Consider the following 17,240-nt stretch of genomic DNA (forward strand, 5'->3'; position numbering starts at 1 on the left):
AAATATGACACACTGCTCACACCCTTGCGGTATTAGTCTATTCTGTTTGGAACATGATACAATGAACAAAACTACTTCGAATTCTAACGACTGTAATTATTTCCTATATAATAGACTCATCCTAGGGTAGAGCGTTGCCATTGTGGTTAGCGCACTGCGTGTACATCAACTCTCACTGCCTGCATATACAATTTAGAGTGCAGTACTTTATTCAGCATTATTGCATTTTCACTTTACATTTTGACGGATACAATTTTTGCTCTCACAGCAACATCGCAAGCCATCATTTGCACTGAGCCCCGTGCTTAATATTCCACGCAAGCGCACGCAATTGCACTCGGCGTATTTAGTTGCTTAACCATGGCACTTGCGATGCCGCATTTTGGCACGCAATCAACTTGTGCCGGTACAATGCCCATCAGTGCCCAACAATACCCTGAACGCGTAAACCATCGCATGCAGACGCGACGTCTGGCCATGGACGCACGACTTTTGTAATCGAGGCTCCTGCCTTATAATGGCCTCGTGCGATTGCACAGAGCAGTCTGAGCGCATGCAACTCGTAGCTTTTGTTGCTCATCCACATTGTCATTGCGTATGGGCACCAAAACCCGTGATGTGTGCGGCATTAGCTAAAACGAATACGGGTCGCATACTCTTTGGTTCTTTCGGTAAAGTCATGTAGGTATACAATAAAATAAATCACGACGTTTCGGGCGCAACACAAGCTGCGTCCGTCAGTGTCCACTGGACATTTCATCAGGTGATGACGGACGCTTGTTGCAGAGAGCACTCAGCAATGCAACGCAGAGTTTATTGTCGGTTGGAGTTTGATAATTGGCGATTTAAAAAATCTGGGCGTTTTTCTCCCACCGCCTCCCCCGTTCCTAATTGCTGATTCTACCCAGCGAATTGTACAAGTAGTCGCAAAATAGAATATTTGAGAATTAGCCCTTAAAAACTTAATCATCACCATCATCACCACCACGATTCCATGGGCAGATAGCCCGTCGGTGTCCACTGCACATTTCGTCATTTCCTTCCATCGAATTGTTACACCGGCCAAACGCTTCGCTTCATTTTAAGCCTCGAACTTATGTTAAAGGTAAAGACGCAGCCCTGACAATCGCTTGCTTACGTCACTGCAGATGTTCGGGAAAAGGTTGGAGTACCCACACTTTACCCCGCCACACGCGACCTGTTGATCCACTGTGCCATAGCCATTTATACTACGTACTATAAATGGTAGCACCACGATGGTGAGATTTTAACTGCATCGCCTGGTATACAGGAGGTTGTAGGTTCGATCCCGACCCTGACACCTGCTGTACATTTGGAGATTGCATGTTTCTCTCCCCGTGGTGGCGTGGATTTTTGTCCGGGTACTTCGTTGTTTCCCTCGACATTTAGAAACATTCTCTTGGAGTATATGGATGCTGTAAATGTCCACGTGATAAGCCATTTCGTTGGGCAATCGTTTGTGGCCAGGTCGCTTCTGAAAAAGAGCTATTTAGCTCCGTGGACCTTAGCTGGTAAAATAAAATAAAAATACAACTGGGTAGACAGGCAGAGGAATTGAAGACATTCTAGATTTGAAGCTTTCGTGACTGCAAGGATTCATACTCTTAGTTCTTTCGGTAAAGTCACGTAGGTAAAAAATGAAATTAATAAAAATAAAACAATAAAAATTATGACGTTTCGGAGGCAACACAAGTCTCCGTCATCAGGTGGGACCGTCACAGCCAGATTTGCTGCATCACTTGATTTTTATTAATTTCATTTTTTACCTACGTGACTTTACCGAAAGAACTAGGAGTATGAATTGAAGACACTTTCCCATTGTGTCATTTGCTGTTACTGTACTGAGCGATCAAACTGCTAACCTCTGGAGTGCAACTATAATTTGCTAACAATTACACCATTGCAGAACCTCTTGCACTACTCTTCATAATCGTAAACGTTGCATTACCAGTTAATACGCACAGCTAAAGTAGTAGGTTTTAATTGGTTCCAACTGATTCATCTCATCGTCAACTTTGTCACCGCTGCCTCTGCAGTGGACAAACTCCAGAGAGCCAACTGGCAGACGGGTGTCCGCATCGGGGTAAAGTGTGGCCAGTTTCTTGTCTGTAAAGTCTCCCTTTGTCTACGGTGATAAGTGTGCTATGTGCAAGCTCTGGCTCCAACGCTACCATACGGGAGTGTAACGATGGCTGTGGGGGTGAAGAATCGAGGAAGACGGTTGACTTTTGGACAGCATACAGCCTCCCACGGCCCACGCTGTCTGTGCACTCATGGGAAGAAAAAAAGAAACAAAACAAATAATAACCGCATTTTGCCACCCTGTTCCAGGCCTTTAATTGTCCACGTGCCAGCTCGCCCCCACACCCCCCTCCTAAACGTACCAATCGGACAAACAGAATAATAATGGGAATTTTCCTGGGTCTGGGCCATCCAGTGTGGATTGCTCTCAAATAACTCCAGCACTGCCCACCGACCGTAACCCTGCCACCCTGTCACTCTGCCCGGCTAGGCCAGTGGATTATTGCTGGTGAATAATGCACATGGTGGTGGGGGGGGGGACCTGCAGGGGGGGGGGGGGGACGAGGGCGATTTGGAGAGTGGAGAGGATGGATGGAGGAGGGGAGGGAGGTCTGGGAAGGAGGCGGGGAGCATCGAAGTGCTCCTGTATAAGGCACGGCTGGCCTAATCCACCATCCTTGTGCCAATGAAAAGCCGTGACAAATCCAACAAAAGTGACCTTCCACAAAGGCCTCCATGTTTCCTTTCACTCTCCAAACCCTCCACCCAGGTTCGTCCCCCCCCCACCCCCCCTTCACAATTTAATTATTTAATTACTCTCTCTTTTTTGTCATCCTCTCACATCAAGTTTGCCTGTTTGGGTTGCGAGAAGGTTGCGCGTGTGTGTGTTAATGTGTGTTTTTAGTTGTCCTGCAAAATTGCGTGTGATGGTCTGCGTGCGTCTGTGTCTTGATCTGGAGCGGTGGCGCAGTGCTTAGCACGCTGCACTACAAACCCGGCCACCCGAGTTTGATTCCCGCTCACGGCCACCAACACCGGTGACAATTATCTCAACCGGTCCTGGGGCTCCTCTAGGTCGACTCAGCCTCAAATGAGTACCTGGGGTGATGTGTAAACATCGCCACGAGGGAGACAAAGGCAGCATTGCGCTGGCCACCCAACCCCCCCGTTTCGTGTACCATTCCAGCCTTCATAGGTGCTCACCAACAGCGCTTGCCCCCAAAATCTGTTCAGGCTATACGGGGGATCTTTGTCTTTGTTGATCTGGAAGCTCGCACGTGCGCGTGTGTGTGTGTGTAAGCCTGTGTGCATGTCTGTCCTTGGGTGTGTACAAGGCTTGGTGGGGCTTTATTGGTCTCCCTACACAAAGGCAGCTTTCATTGAGAGTGGCTGCAAGCAGTGTCCTTTCGTCTGTCTGCTGCACGAGTTGGAGCCGTTGGTGCAGTACGTGTACTTTTGCCCAACTGGCTTTTCAAAAATAACACTTTGTGCAATGTTTTGATTGCGGTTCTAAAACAAATGCATATTTCTGGCCACATCAGCTATTACCGTCGTGCGATTTAAAGTCGTGGTCATAATGATCTACAATTATGCTTAACGACTGCTGTCGAATTGGCGAGGTGATATTTGCAACATTATATGTGCGCGTGTACTGCGCAGAGTGAGGGTTTAACCCATTCAATTGCCTCCTGTGGGAGTGTTGGTGCGAGCGAGATGGCAACCTTCACGCGGTGCTGCTGTTAAGTGTTCTCTTGCTCTGAGCAATGCACAGTGGGGCAGCACACCGACTGCCGTCAACTGGCCACTGGCCATCAAACCCTCGCTACGAATAGCAAGCCGTTTTGGATGAATTCAGTCCCCGAGATACGAACACCCGCACTTACGAACGAAGCGCAGCCGTAGGACGCTATTATTTTTGACCATTCGACTTTCGAACGCTCGGTCGTGCTTACGAACGGAACCGCGGAACTATTTTGTTCGGAGGAGCAAGATGTAACGAGTCCCAGAATCTCGCGTGATGCACGCCTGCTTCTGACAAGCAAACCAGCATCAATACTCAAGGTAAGTGAAAAAAACCTAGATTTTTTATTTATTTATTTTCATGTTATTTTCTTTAATGCTTTATTTACTATACAGTATTTATTACAGTATTACATGCAAGTGTAAAATATTTTGTTTCTTATTTATGAGTTTAACAATCTTGATTTGAAGCTTTCGTGACTGCAGGAATCTATACTCCTTGGTTCTTTCGGCAAAGTCACGTAGATAGAAAAAAATAAAGTATGTTTTATTTTATTATTTTTCTATCTACGTGACTTTACCGAAAGAACCAAAGAGTTTAAAATTGTGAACGATAACACATTTTATAACACAGACCGTATGTACTATAAAATACAATTAAATACTGAGTTCTGAGATATAAACAAATCTACTTACGAACTGGTCTCAGGAACATAATTTGTAAGTAGAGGACTGCCCGTACAGGGCAGTATTTTTCTCCCTTTAAGCATATTGCCAGGATAATAGTATGATCAATGTTAGGGAGATGAAGTTGCCCTCAAATGGGCATGGGTAAACATACGTAACAAATTTCCATTGCTGGACGATTTCTGGGGATGCTGCGGTGGCGAGATGTTAACTACCTTGCCTGGTATACAGGAGGCCGTGGGTTCAAACTCGAATCTGATGTCTGCTGTATATTTGGAGATACATCGGGGGACCTCCCTTGCTATTATCACAATATAAGAATAGGTTTAACCCTTTCGGGCAATAACACAGTTGTGTTAAAATGATAAAACCTTTTGCAAGGAATCATGTATTTATCTAAGAAAGCTGTCTCTGGTTTGGACCAATCAGTTTCAAAGACAATGCATCTACGACCAGAGCATGTTGTTTTGTTTTACATGTTCACCACAAGTATCTGCGTTTAATGCAGACATGATTCCTTGCAAAAGGTTTCAGTTTGGTGTTTTAACATCTTAACACAACTGTTTAAAGCTTTCGTGACTGCAGGGATCATATTCTTGGTTCTTTCGGTAAAGTCACGTAGAAGGGAAATAATAAAATAATAAAAATAAAACCACAGAAAAATAAAAAAAATTACAGCATTTTTTTTCTTGCTGTGGGTTTTACACCTGATGATGATTGCTTGTGTTGCAATCGAAACGTCGTGAGAATTGTATTGTTGAATTTTTTATTATTTTTTTATTTCCCTTCTACGTGGCTTTACCGAAAGAACCAAGAATATCTTAACACCTGTTTGATTGCCAGAAAGGGTAAAATCTATTCTGAAATGTATATTTGAAGTTTGAATGTCTCTCCACCCGTGGTCACGTTGACATTTTTATCCGGGTCTTCCAGTAGTTCCCTCCACATTTAGAATCAACGCGCGTTTAGAGTATTTGGCAGCTATACATTTCCACGCGATAAGCCACTTCGTTGGGCTATCATTTGTCGCTTCTGAAAAAAAGCTACATAGCTCAGTGGGCCTTACCTGCTAAAATAAAAAAGCTTAGTTTTGTTTTAGTTTCGTTTAGCCATTGCTGAATAGTGTGACACACCATTGTTTGCGTGCAAACTATGATGTACTTACATCACTGTTTAGATTCAGACAAATAGTCTTCCCATTCCACGTCAAGTGTGTCACGTGATCTGATATCTCAAAATGAAAAACTTTCGGTTATCGAGAAATTAGAAAATATAACCTTTAATTATCTATAGCAAGAAAATTTAAGCAAATGACGTCTATCCTTAACATGCTTAGACTGTGCATATCTAATAATGATTGATAAAGTGGATTATTTGCAAGCGGTGTCATTTACATTGGTACCACTGATTGAATGCAATACACGTGATACAACAGTACTGCTTGCTTGCGTTCACGTGACAAAAGTTTATTTTCGACATTCGTGTTTTTTAGCACAACATGAACCTAATCCCTGGGAAGATTGGCACCATCTCTCTCTGTCTCTCTGTCTCTTGACCTGATTTTATTTTTCTCTTACAGCCACTACTGCTTCCTCCTGCTCCTCCCCCCTCCTTTCTTTCCATAGGGAAGGAGAGAAAGAAAAGCTTCTTTGGGGTAAAGTGGGCGTTTCTTATTCATATTAATGTCCTTGGGACGGGGCTGGCCAACCCCATAACATTTGCCATTCACCCACATCTGTGCTGGGAACTGTCCATCCATCCCAAGGCTCCCAACACCTCCACCGTTCAAACTTCCACGGCCACTGCGGGTAAGTCTGGGGGAGTCATCGCAAAGTAAAAGAAAATAATCTCACGCATGGATGAGCTGTGCGTGTGTGTGTGTGTTTTATAACCGTGCCGTTGTAGAGGGAGTCTTTGACAGTCCGCCTCCAATGACAAACGCTGTGACTTTGGGGCGCTCAGTTGAGGGCGGTGTTTGCTCTGCTTTTTGAGTACTGTATGTCAAACGACACTCGGAGTTTACGGGCGGGATTTTTTTTTAAAATGAAGTTTAGCGAAGGTGCGAAGTTCACACGGCATTGTCATCATTGCCGTCCTTTGTTATGCGCCGAAGTAGCTTTGTCCAAAAGCAGAAGTGTGTGTGTTGTTAATACTACAAGACGGTTCTCAGCACGTGGGATAAGATGCCTTGGTGACCCCCCCCCCCCTCCCATTGAAGTGGCCAAGCACCAGAGGTGGGACAAAGTCATTGTTATGCAAGTCCAAGTCGAGTCTGAAGTCATCAAATTCATGACTCGAGTCTGACTCGAGTCCAAGTCACATGACTCGAGTCCACACCTCAGAGGTGGGACAAAGTCATTGTTATGCAAGTCCAAGTCGAGTCTGAAGTCATCAAATTCATGACTCGAGTCTGACTCGAGTCCAAGTCACATGACTCGAGTCCACACCTCTGCCAAGCACTGTCGTCAGAATAGTAGGTCTCTGTGTGTGTGTGTGCCATCGCGTAACAGTTTGTGCTCTTCAAGGAATATCTGACCGCATTGTTGAATCGCTTAAGTCGATTATTTGTTCTTCTTCTTCTGTAAAAATAATGCTTTATAGCGTGCTGTGTACACAGACACGTATCTGGTCTTTGACCTTGTTGAAAGAGTGCTGCTGGTTAGGTTTCATTTCTTGACAGCGGGGTTTGTGTTTAGTTTGTCTTCATTCTCCCGCAACTCCGATTAGCACGGTTGGCTACGTGCGGTGCGTAAGAAGTTCAACGTACATTCATGGTGTGAGTGACTTTAACCTTGCTTGCACAGGGGAAGGGGGGGGGACACGTGGTTTTGGCCACTGTGCTACCAGTACAGCAGCCCGGGTTTGATTCCTCGTCACGGATGGCATCAATGAGTGACATCTTAAGCAAGCCTGGGTACACCCCCTCCCTTCACCCTTCACCAACGTGCACTGACCAGCGTGGTGAAGTATGGCAAGAACAACTCCCATGACTCGAAACGGCGTGAGGACGTCACCCAGCGATTGATTACCAAAGGGCTGGATGTGTCCGTGGTAGCCAGTGTTTTTCCTTAATTCCTGTACAGATCACTCATCTAAAAACTAAACTATGTTTTTGGTTATTTTACCAAGTAAGTGTCACTGATGCTATGTGGCTCTTTGTCAGACGCGACGTGGCTATCAGCAATGAAAGCTTGACGAAGGTGACTTTATCGTCGTGTGTAAATGTATAGCAGCCAAATACTCGAATCGCGTGATATCGATTCGAAATGTGGAGGGGAAAACCGGAGAACCCGGATAAAAAAAATCCACGCGTTTGATTGAGATTGAGTCAACGTCAAAGTGATAGTCCTGAAACAGTGGTGGAAATTCCACATTTCTATGACGGGGGGCGAGTGCATCCATAGGGTAACCACTGTTGACTTGGACATGCAATGATATTCAATTTATCGACCCCAGAGTGATGAAGGACTTGTGTTTATGTATTATTGTGGACGCAAAGTAAACAACGCACCGTGTGTGCTTACATTGTGTGTGTGTGGTGTGCATTTATTGATATCAATGCTCAACAGGAGCTCGCAATGTCCTATTAGTGGCATTGTCTTTGTGCTGTTCGCATTTTTGGCGTCCTCTGGTCTAACACTGAGACTAGGCTCTAAAGAAAGCTGTCTCTGGTGTGGAACAATCAGTTCCAAAGACAATGCATCGTATACTACCAGATTCATGATTTTTTGTTTGCATGTTCGCCACAAGTATGTGTGGTTAACGCAGACATGATTCCTTGCAAAAGGTTCCTGTTTGGTGTTTTAACATCTTAACACAACTGTTTTATTGACAGAAAGGGTAAATACCTATTCCTATATTAATGCATAATGTTGGACAGTACATTACATGACCGTGTATGCATCATGTATAATTTCTAAACCGCTGTTTACCACACGTGCAAACGTTTAACTTCATTGCGGTACTGCAGGGTAAAGAGCAGAGCTTCTAAAAAATTAATCAACGACCCTTCATACCTTAAGTGTACATTGCATTACGGTGTTGTCATTCTTGACCGCTGCTGTTGCCCGAGCTTAGAAGCGATGTAACCGATAACTCTGAGTGTGTTTGCGTTATCTATAAATGCTGCGAGTGCCATCCCCCCCCGCACCCCGATTTTTTGCCTTCGCTGCTGTAAATGTTACACCTGGGTAGCAATAAGCACGCCGAGTCGAATCCCTTAGCGGTTACCGGTGCGCCAACACGGGCTGCCGTAGAAGGCATTTGCGAATTGTTATCACTTGCTTAGGGCTGTCGGGAGACGTTGTTTCCAGATGGTTCGTCTGAGCATCGAGAGGCTTTGACGCTCTGGCCTTGTTGATGTTACTCGTAATAAGCAGGCTTTTCTGAATACTGTAGGATTCTCTGAGTTGCGGGGTGTTTTTTGTTTTCTTGGTTTTTTCGGTAAAGTCGCGTAGAAGGGAAATAATAAAATAATAAAAATAAAACAGAATTAAATAAAACAAATCTCACGACGTTCCGGCCACAACACAAGCAGCCGTCCTCAGGTGTGTTGTGGCCGAAACGTCGTGAGAATTTTTGTATTTTATTATGTTTTATTGTTATTATTTTATTATTTCCCTTCTACGTGACTTTACCGATAAAACCAAGAATATGAATCCCTGCAGTCACGAAAGCTTTAGATCGAAACATTTGTTTTTTGTTTTTTTCGCGGCTTAAGTTGCGGAAAAAGCGCTTTTATTTTTGCTCTGACCCACGCCAATAATGTCACCATAATGTAACCACTATTAGCGGTAGCGGGATAACGGCTCAGCGAAGTCGGCGTCAGTGAGTCACTGACCACCTGGACAGGACTGAGTCACTCGCCCGTTCTCTCCGTTCAAGAAAAAATGCGTCCGCTCCAAATCCCAATAGCGGTCTCATTTCACTTGTGCAATTGTGGACGAGCGCTTTCACCCTTGCGTGCGACACATCATCTAGGATAAACGTACACGGCATTTTTCAGACAATCAATGTGGGAACTGATGAAAAGGAGCACGTTTAGAAGACATTTTACGGGCATGTCTTGATACCGGGTGACCCAACAGCTTCGATGATCCCCCATTGCTCACCACGACCGCACAAACCGTGCGAATCGGGGCTCCGATTGGTCTACAGTGGCGGCGGGCTTTGATCCACGAACTCTGCCACTTGCTTTCAGACAAGCAGTGGGTGTGCGTGACACACGCAAGCTGGAGGGCAATTGGGGATGGGCCTGAAAATGTGATTCTGGCTTAGGAGCCCTGTAAACATTCACGTGAACCCATTGCTTCGCCCAGCTCGGTTCGTTTCACCGTGCGAGACGCGTGGAGCCCTCGTGAAGCTGTTTTGCGTTCCACCGAAACTGTCGTTTGCATTCGTTCTGCAACATATCGCGGCTCGCTCGCTGTTGTCGAGTTTCTCGCGGGTTAGGCTGGGGGCAGGCGCCCCACCTGTGCATACCTGCACGCACGAACGGCGCGCTCGACTTCTGGTGAAGGATGCAATGGAGGCACCTCCCGCATGGAATGTGACCGTAGGAGGCACGGTATGGCTGGGATGTGCCAGCACCTTCCCTGGACCTCTTTTCCTAGCTCGCAACAACAAGCGTTCGTTCGCCTTGCCACCAACCAACCAACAGACGTTGCTGCTTCGTCACACAAAAAAAGTCTCGGTCGGCTATGGGTACAATTAATCCTTCCCGTTTGGCCATGAATCAAAATGTAAAACCAGTGCGCGTGTGTGTTAGTACAAGGTTGCCCCTTTGGGCGTAACAAGGAGGAGGAGGTTGATGATGATGGTGGTGATGTTGGGGCAGGCTTGTGCAGGTGAGAGCCACGCCTTCATTCTCGAGTCTTTTTTTTAGTATTTGCATCGCCGTGGCGAGAGTTTTAGAGAGAGAGAGGGGAGTTTGTAAGAGCGCAGCTGTGTGAGGGTTGTCTGTCTGTCTCTCTGTGCGCTCACTCACAGAGAGCCCAGACCGGCCCTGTCCGACCGGACGGCTGATCCGAGGTACGTGTCGATGTGTCTTCTTCGAGTTCGGGGAGAGAGTATTTTGAAAGGCGCGTGGATATTTCCGCCGTGCACGTCGGCAGGTTCCGCTCGAACAGACACCACGCTTGCCAAGGTCGAGGTAAAATGAAACCGGTATTTTTTGTCTTGAGGTTCTGTGCTTGTCAGGACACGAGGCACTTTGCCACGAGCTGCTGTTGTCTTTTACATTTGGTTCGCGCGGCGCTTTGGACGATCGTTCTACACATCACTCTCCATCCTCCAATGGCTACGTAAGTCTGCGTACGATGGACTTCTTTTGCACCGTACCGTAGCCAACCGTTGCTACTCGTTGGCAAGTGATGTGAACAGCACCTGTGCTGCCATGTCCTCCCTTTCACCTTCGCCGATGCATGGTGAAGTATGGTCAAAACAAAGTCGATTATGGCATGGAGGAGGTCTTCATTATTGGTGGATTGAGTGAGGTTTGGATTCTCTTTCATGATGATGATGATTGCTGTGCCGCGTGGAGTTTGTGATTGCGGTTTCAGGCCATATACGCGCACAGGGTGTGTGTGTGTGTGTCACACCGTGGAAAGAGAAATAGCACACGGCATTCATGCTCAACATGAAACGAAACAACTTTTTGTTTTTAAAGTGCGTTTGCGGCATGTCGTGGTGCGGTTGTGTCAAGTGTTGTGTATGAGTTTACGCCATCTAGTGGCACATCCATAGCTGGGTAGAGATACTGGGCTTAGATGCAGTATTATGAAGAGGAATACAATTGGGTACTATCATCTATAGAGTATTTTGATTTAAAGCTTTCGTGACTGCAGGGATTCATATTCTTGGTTCTTTCGGTAAAGTCACGTAGAAGGGAAATAATAAAATTATATAAATATAAAACAATAAAATTCTCACGACGTTTCGACTGCAACACAAGCAATCATCATCACCAGGTGTGAAATCCACAGCAAGAAAATTTTCTTGCTGTGGATTTCACACCTGGTGATGATTGCTTGTGTTGCAGTCGAAACGTCGTGAGAATTTGTATTGTTTTATATTTTTATTATTTTATTATTTCCCTTCTACGTGACTTTACCGAAAGAACCAAGAATATCTATAAATTAGTTGTTTTTGTGTGTTTAGTTTGTTGTCCTTCCCCCGCACTTCCGATGAGCATGGTTGGCTACGTACGGTGCGAAAGAAGTCCAACATACATGCATAGATTGAATCGTTAACTTAGTTACCTAGACAATCGTCCGTCAGAAGTTTTTATTATAACGAGACAACTATCAACATTCATGACATTAATATTTTCACATCAATATTTCCCTTCCCAGAACACTTCCTTGGGTTAAGTAAACTATTTTTCTTATTTTACCAGTGTCTTTGTGACACATCACTGTTTGCGTGGTGTGTCACCACTATTCAGCAATTGCTACACTTTACAAAAACAAAACTAAACTTTTTATTTTAGCAGGTAAAGCCCACTGAGCTCTAAAGCTCTTTTTCAGAAGCCACAAATTATAGCCCAACGAAAGTGGCTCATAATGTGGACAATTATAGCAGCCAAATACTCTAAACGCACGTTGATTCCAAATGTGGAGAAATAATCCACGCGACCACGGGGAGAACACGCGAACTCCAAATATACAGCAGGTGTCAGGGTCGAGATCGAAACCACGGCCCTCCTGCTTATCTGGCGAGGTCGCTAGCATCTCCCAGCCATCGTGACCTCCCTGCTAATCCGAGGGGCATTGTGGTGTCTTAAAAATGCTGCAAGGCAATGGATGCATCGTCGTAGACGATACTGTGTTATGGCATGCAGCGGGCATGTGTGTAAACAGCATCTATGGTTACACCAGCCCACAGGGGATTATTGTATCCGTCCGTCCGTCGTGCAGGGAGGGGCTAGGTGGGGAGGGAGGGGCTGGGTGGGGAGGGGAGAGTTGGGAGCGGCTGGGTGGGGAGGGTCGGGCTGGGTGGGGAGGGGAGGCTGAGGAGGGGCTGGGTGGGGAGGGTGGTGAGGGGCTGGGTGGGGAGGGTGGGGAGGGTGGTGAGGGGCTGGGTGGGGAGGGTGGGGAGGGGCTGGGTGGGGAGGGTGGGGAGGGGCTGGGTGGGGAGGGTGTGGAGGGACTGGGTGGGGAGGGTGGGGAGGGTGGGGAGGGGCTGGGTGGGGAGGGTGGGGCTGGGTGGGGGGTGGGAGGGGTGGGGAGGGGTTGGTCACCCCGTGGTGCCCTTATAAAACTCAACGTTTAACCTACTCACGCCGGCTTGTGCCAGTCCTCACAGTCGGGCATATTTGCGGAATACACCACGCCGCCGTTGACCCTGGCCATTGACCGAGCAACCCAACGTTCCTACCAGCTCCCTCCACAGGAATGTGTTATGTACATACACGATGTGAATTTTGCGATGAAGATATTTGATATCTTTTTAAAAATTTAAACCCGTTGAGATAACTCGACGAAACTAATTTTCCATTACGAGCCGACCCCTCTCAACTGCGAAGACTTGCAGCAAACATGCACTGAAAGCAGGAGACGCAGCGGTTAAATGAGATGGTTTTCTGCAGGTGTTGTTGTTTGGCATCGTTGTACAGTCACTGCGTATGAAACCCGTGAGAGAAGATGGCTTTTTGGGGAGTGACTTCATCCAGCAGTGGATAGATCATGTTATACGAACGTGTTGATGAGCGTGCTTTGACACTCGAGAGCTTTGACGGCCAGCTCTGTGTGGGCCTCTGTGTGTGGTGGCAAATTTTTTTAAAATCTCAATTCGCATTTTGTACAGGGTCGGCTGTCAAGAATCTATGGGTTTAGATGGGGCATGAGAGATTAGCTCTAACAGTCGCCTTCCCTGAGAAGCACATTTCAAACGCAAATGCAGATAAACCTCCACCCCTCACCACCACCACCCCTCTCCCTCCCTCTCGAGAAGAGCAAAGCCCCCAGGGAAGGAGCGACTCGCAACATGTGCGCACTTGCCACAGAGCGCGCAAGCTTTTCATTATGTGTTGTGTAAGTAATGTACGCAGTGTGTCCAGTGCGGGGCCTGTAGCATATGTTATAAAGGGGCCCTAAAACAAATATAAAAACACGAAATTTGAACTTGCACAGTAAAGTAATTGTATTTTATTTTTTATTTTCATTTTTTATGTTAATTTTATTTCATTTTATTATTTCCCCTCTACGTGACTTTACCGAAAGAACCAAGAAGATAAAGTAATTGTATTTTATCATTTTCTATACAGCCAGATAATACGACAAATCGCTAACCTTAAACACCCAGTCGTTTATAAAAGTTGAAGGCGGTATAGTACTATAGTAATAGAGCAAGTGTAGAATCACTAAACCGGAATTGATAGCTTGAAAGCATTTAGCGCGGGGCCCTTGAAAGTGCGGGGCCCGTAGCTACTACTACTACTACACATGTGTAGCTACTTTTGCTACTGGGGTCATCCGGCACTGGGTGTGTCTGCGGATGGTTTCACGTTCGTACGACGAATGGGGGGGAGTCGAGCCACCTGTCATCACGCACAAGGTCGTGCGGTTTTGCACTTGGGCGGTTTGTTTCAGTGTTGTAATTGTCAGGACTCCTGCTGATGGCGGGGTGGGGGGGGTTGGGGTTTTTTTTCTGGTGTCAAAAAATGTAAACGATTTTTGGAGGTGAAAAATTACGAATGTCGCTTATAATCGTGGCAATAGGAAATGATCGAGGGGGCTGGGTGGGTTGGGTAGTCCAGAGGACAGAGCGCGCAAGCACCGCATGAGAGCCTGGTGGCTGGGTTTGAATCCAGGCAGCCGCTTGTGATCAATATTATTTCTCAACAATTTATTTTCACCGGGTAGAAACCCACTGAGCTATGTAGCTCCTTTTGAGAAGCGACCTGGGGGCCGTCCATAAATGACGTCACGCACCTAGTGTGGGGGGGGGGGGGTTCAGATATTTGTGACGATGTGTGACGAGGGGGGGAGGGGGGGTGTTTGAGAAATGTGACGTCACATCAAAACGCGCAACTTTAAATAAATGTTAATTAAATAGAATTGTTATAACAACACTAATTTTTTTATTAATTTTCATTAATAACTATTTGATTATTTAAATTTACTTTATTTATGCCATGAAGGAGCATTTTGCTTCTCCATGGGAGAATGGAGAAGCATAAATTTTGAAATCTTTTTTGAATGATTGTTATTAAACATTTTCATTCTAATGGTTCTACCAGGGCTTTTCATTCTGTGGCATGAATATGCGATTGTTATAATTGTAGTATCCATTTTGCTTCGTTCTACTACAAAGTTTCAAGTATTTTTTTATAGTCTTAATTACTTTTAATATTTTCTAATTATAAGAGATTTTCAATATAATATTCTGCAGTTTTAGTTAGCCGTTGAATATTGCAGTGCGACATTAAATACACACTACAATGACAATAGTTTAAAGCGATTTGAAGCATGTTTTATTTTCAAAATGGAAATATGGTTTTGGGGGGGGGGGGGGGCAGAGCTTTGTGACGTCATATATGAGGGGGGTGTGACGTTTTGTGACGCCGTGTGACGAGGGGGGGGAGGTCAAAAATCGGCCATAATCGCGTGACGTCATTTATGGACAGCCCCTGGCCACAAACGATAGCTCAACGAGGTGGATTATCATCACGTGGTACATTTACAGCAGCCAAATAATCGAAACGCGTGATGTTAATTCTAAATGCGGAGGTAAAAACCGGAGGACCCGGAGAAAAATCCACGCGACCACGGGGAGACGGACATGCAAACTCCAAATACACAGGCGCCAGGGTTGGGATTAAAGCGGGTTATCAGACTCTGGCGAATGACTGGTCTCAGCTGGGTCACCGTTAACTACACAACCGCTCACCCCCCCACACCCGCCCATCTGACATGTTAGTATTGCGTAGAAATAACTGTATCTGTTTGATTGCCACGTGACAATCTCCTAGCAGAGTGTGCATGGGAAAGTTTGCCCCGGATTAAAAGACAGCTCGAAAGATTCGTTTGGCGAAATCCTTTTAAAATGTTATTTCGCAACCGCTATCGGACACCTTGGGTGCGATATCTGAATGGATGCTTCGTCTCAGGACAACGCTGATGGCACATTGGAATAAGATGGATGGTGGTGGTGGTGGTGGGGGGTGAAATAATAGCAACGGATTCTTTGGTTTTTTCGGTAAAGTCACGTATAAAAATAAAATAATAAATTAAATAATAGCATACGACGTTTCGATTGCTTGTGTTGCAATCGAAACGTCGTATGCTATTATTTAATTTATTATTTTATTTTTATACGTGACTTTACCGAAAAAACCAAAGAATAATTCCTGCAGTCACGAAAGCTCCAAAATTAAAATAGCAACGGAATTAAAATGATAAGAATAGGTTTCACTCTTTCTGGCAATACAACAGCCGTGTTAAGATATTGACTTAAAGCTTTCGTGACTGCAGGGATTCATACTCTTTGAGTCTTTTGGTAAAGTCACGTTGATAGAAAAAATATATACAATGGCCGAGGTATACCTAGCTTGCGATCTTACATTTACTTGAAAATTCCATCTCTTGCCCCGCCCACTTACCCTTGGGTTGTACCCATCTCAAACCTGTGTAACCTTTGGTTGCAGTAGCTCTCTCGCTATTTTTGTTCCCGCCTCAGCAGTCCGCCTGCTGTACTTTTTCACCTGAAGACGATTGCTATTGTTGCGATCGAAACGTCGTGATTTTGTATTATTTTCCTATCTACGTGACTTTACCGAAAGGCCCAAAGAGTAGGTGTTAAGATGCAACCAAGAAACACATGTTCTGGTATTCATCTTCTTGGTTCTTTCGATAAAGTCACGTAGAATGGAAATAATAAAATAATAAAAATAAAACATAAATATTTTATTATTTCCATTCTACGTGACTTTACCGAAAGAACCAAGAAGACGAATCCCTGCAGTCACGAAAGCTTTAAATCAGGGGTCCTCAAACTTTTTTAACAGGGGGCCAGTTCACTGTCCCTCAGACTGTTGGAGGGCCGGACTATAGTTAAAAAAAACTATGAACAAATTCCTATGCACACTGCATATATCTTATTTTGAAGTGAAGAAACAAAATGGGAACAAATACAATATTTAAAATGAAGAACAAGTAAAGTTAAATCAACAAACTTGCCAGTATTTCAATGAAACTATGGGCCTGCTTTTGGCTAATGAGATGGTCAATGTCCGGTTCCATATTTGTCACTGCTAGTCGTAACAAGTGATGCAAGTGTGCATCCGTTAGTCTAGATCTGGTTGGAGATATCAAATGTTTCATTCTGGAAAACGTCTGTTCACAGACATAAGTGCTGCCAAAGATGGTTGCCATTTTGAATGCATGGTTCCTGAGATGAGGATATGTCTCAGAGGGGAGAGATGCATAGAAATTATGAAGGCTGCTTGACTTGAATGCGTCTTTCAGAGTCACAATTCTGCAGTTCAGCCAGTTCCATTTGGTAAATTGTATCCACATTTTCAATGTCAATAGAAAATGGGTTACGGAAAAGCTGTATGTCCTGTTCATGGAGATGAAGCTCTTTAAATCCAAATTGGAACTCCTTTTGCAATTTTTCCAGTGAATCCACACATGTTTTGTTTGGGAATGCAACCAATGTTTTTTCCGCTAACAGATTTTGAGTTGTGGGGAGATGGCAGAAGTTTTCCTCCTTCACTTGTTTGATGAGGAGGCCTAATTTTACTTCAAATGCTTTGACATGTGATTGCA

At 45.1% G+C, this 17,240-nt stretch overlaps 1 protein-coding gene across 1 annotated transcript in view; it reads left to right on the forward strand.

Moving 5' to 3' along the window:
- The first annotated feature begins 10,369 nt into the window (after positions 1–10,369).
- Positions 10,370–17,240, forward strand: part of LOC133351052 (1-phosphatidylinositol 4,5-bisphosphate phosphodiesterase eta-2-like) — a 367,788-nt gene continuing 360,917 nt past the window's right edge. Inside the window, 1 exon segment of the mRNA XM_061565942.1 lies at positions 10,370–10,500. The gene's annotated coding sequence lies outside the window, so the exon portion shown is untranslated.

Source organism: Lethenteron reissneri, chromosome 36 (genome assembly GCF_015708825.2).
Source record: "Lethenteron reissneri isolate LAM-NWPU_2019-01 chromosome 36, ASM1570882v1, whole genome shotgun sequence".
Taxonomy (NCBI): domain Eukaryota; kingdom Metazoa; phylum Chordata; class Hyperoartia; order Petromyzontiformes; family Petromyzontidae; genus Lethenteron; species Lethenteron reissneri.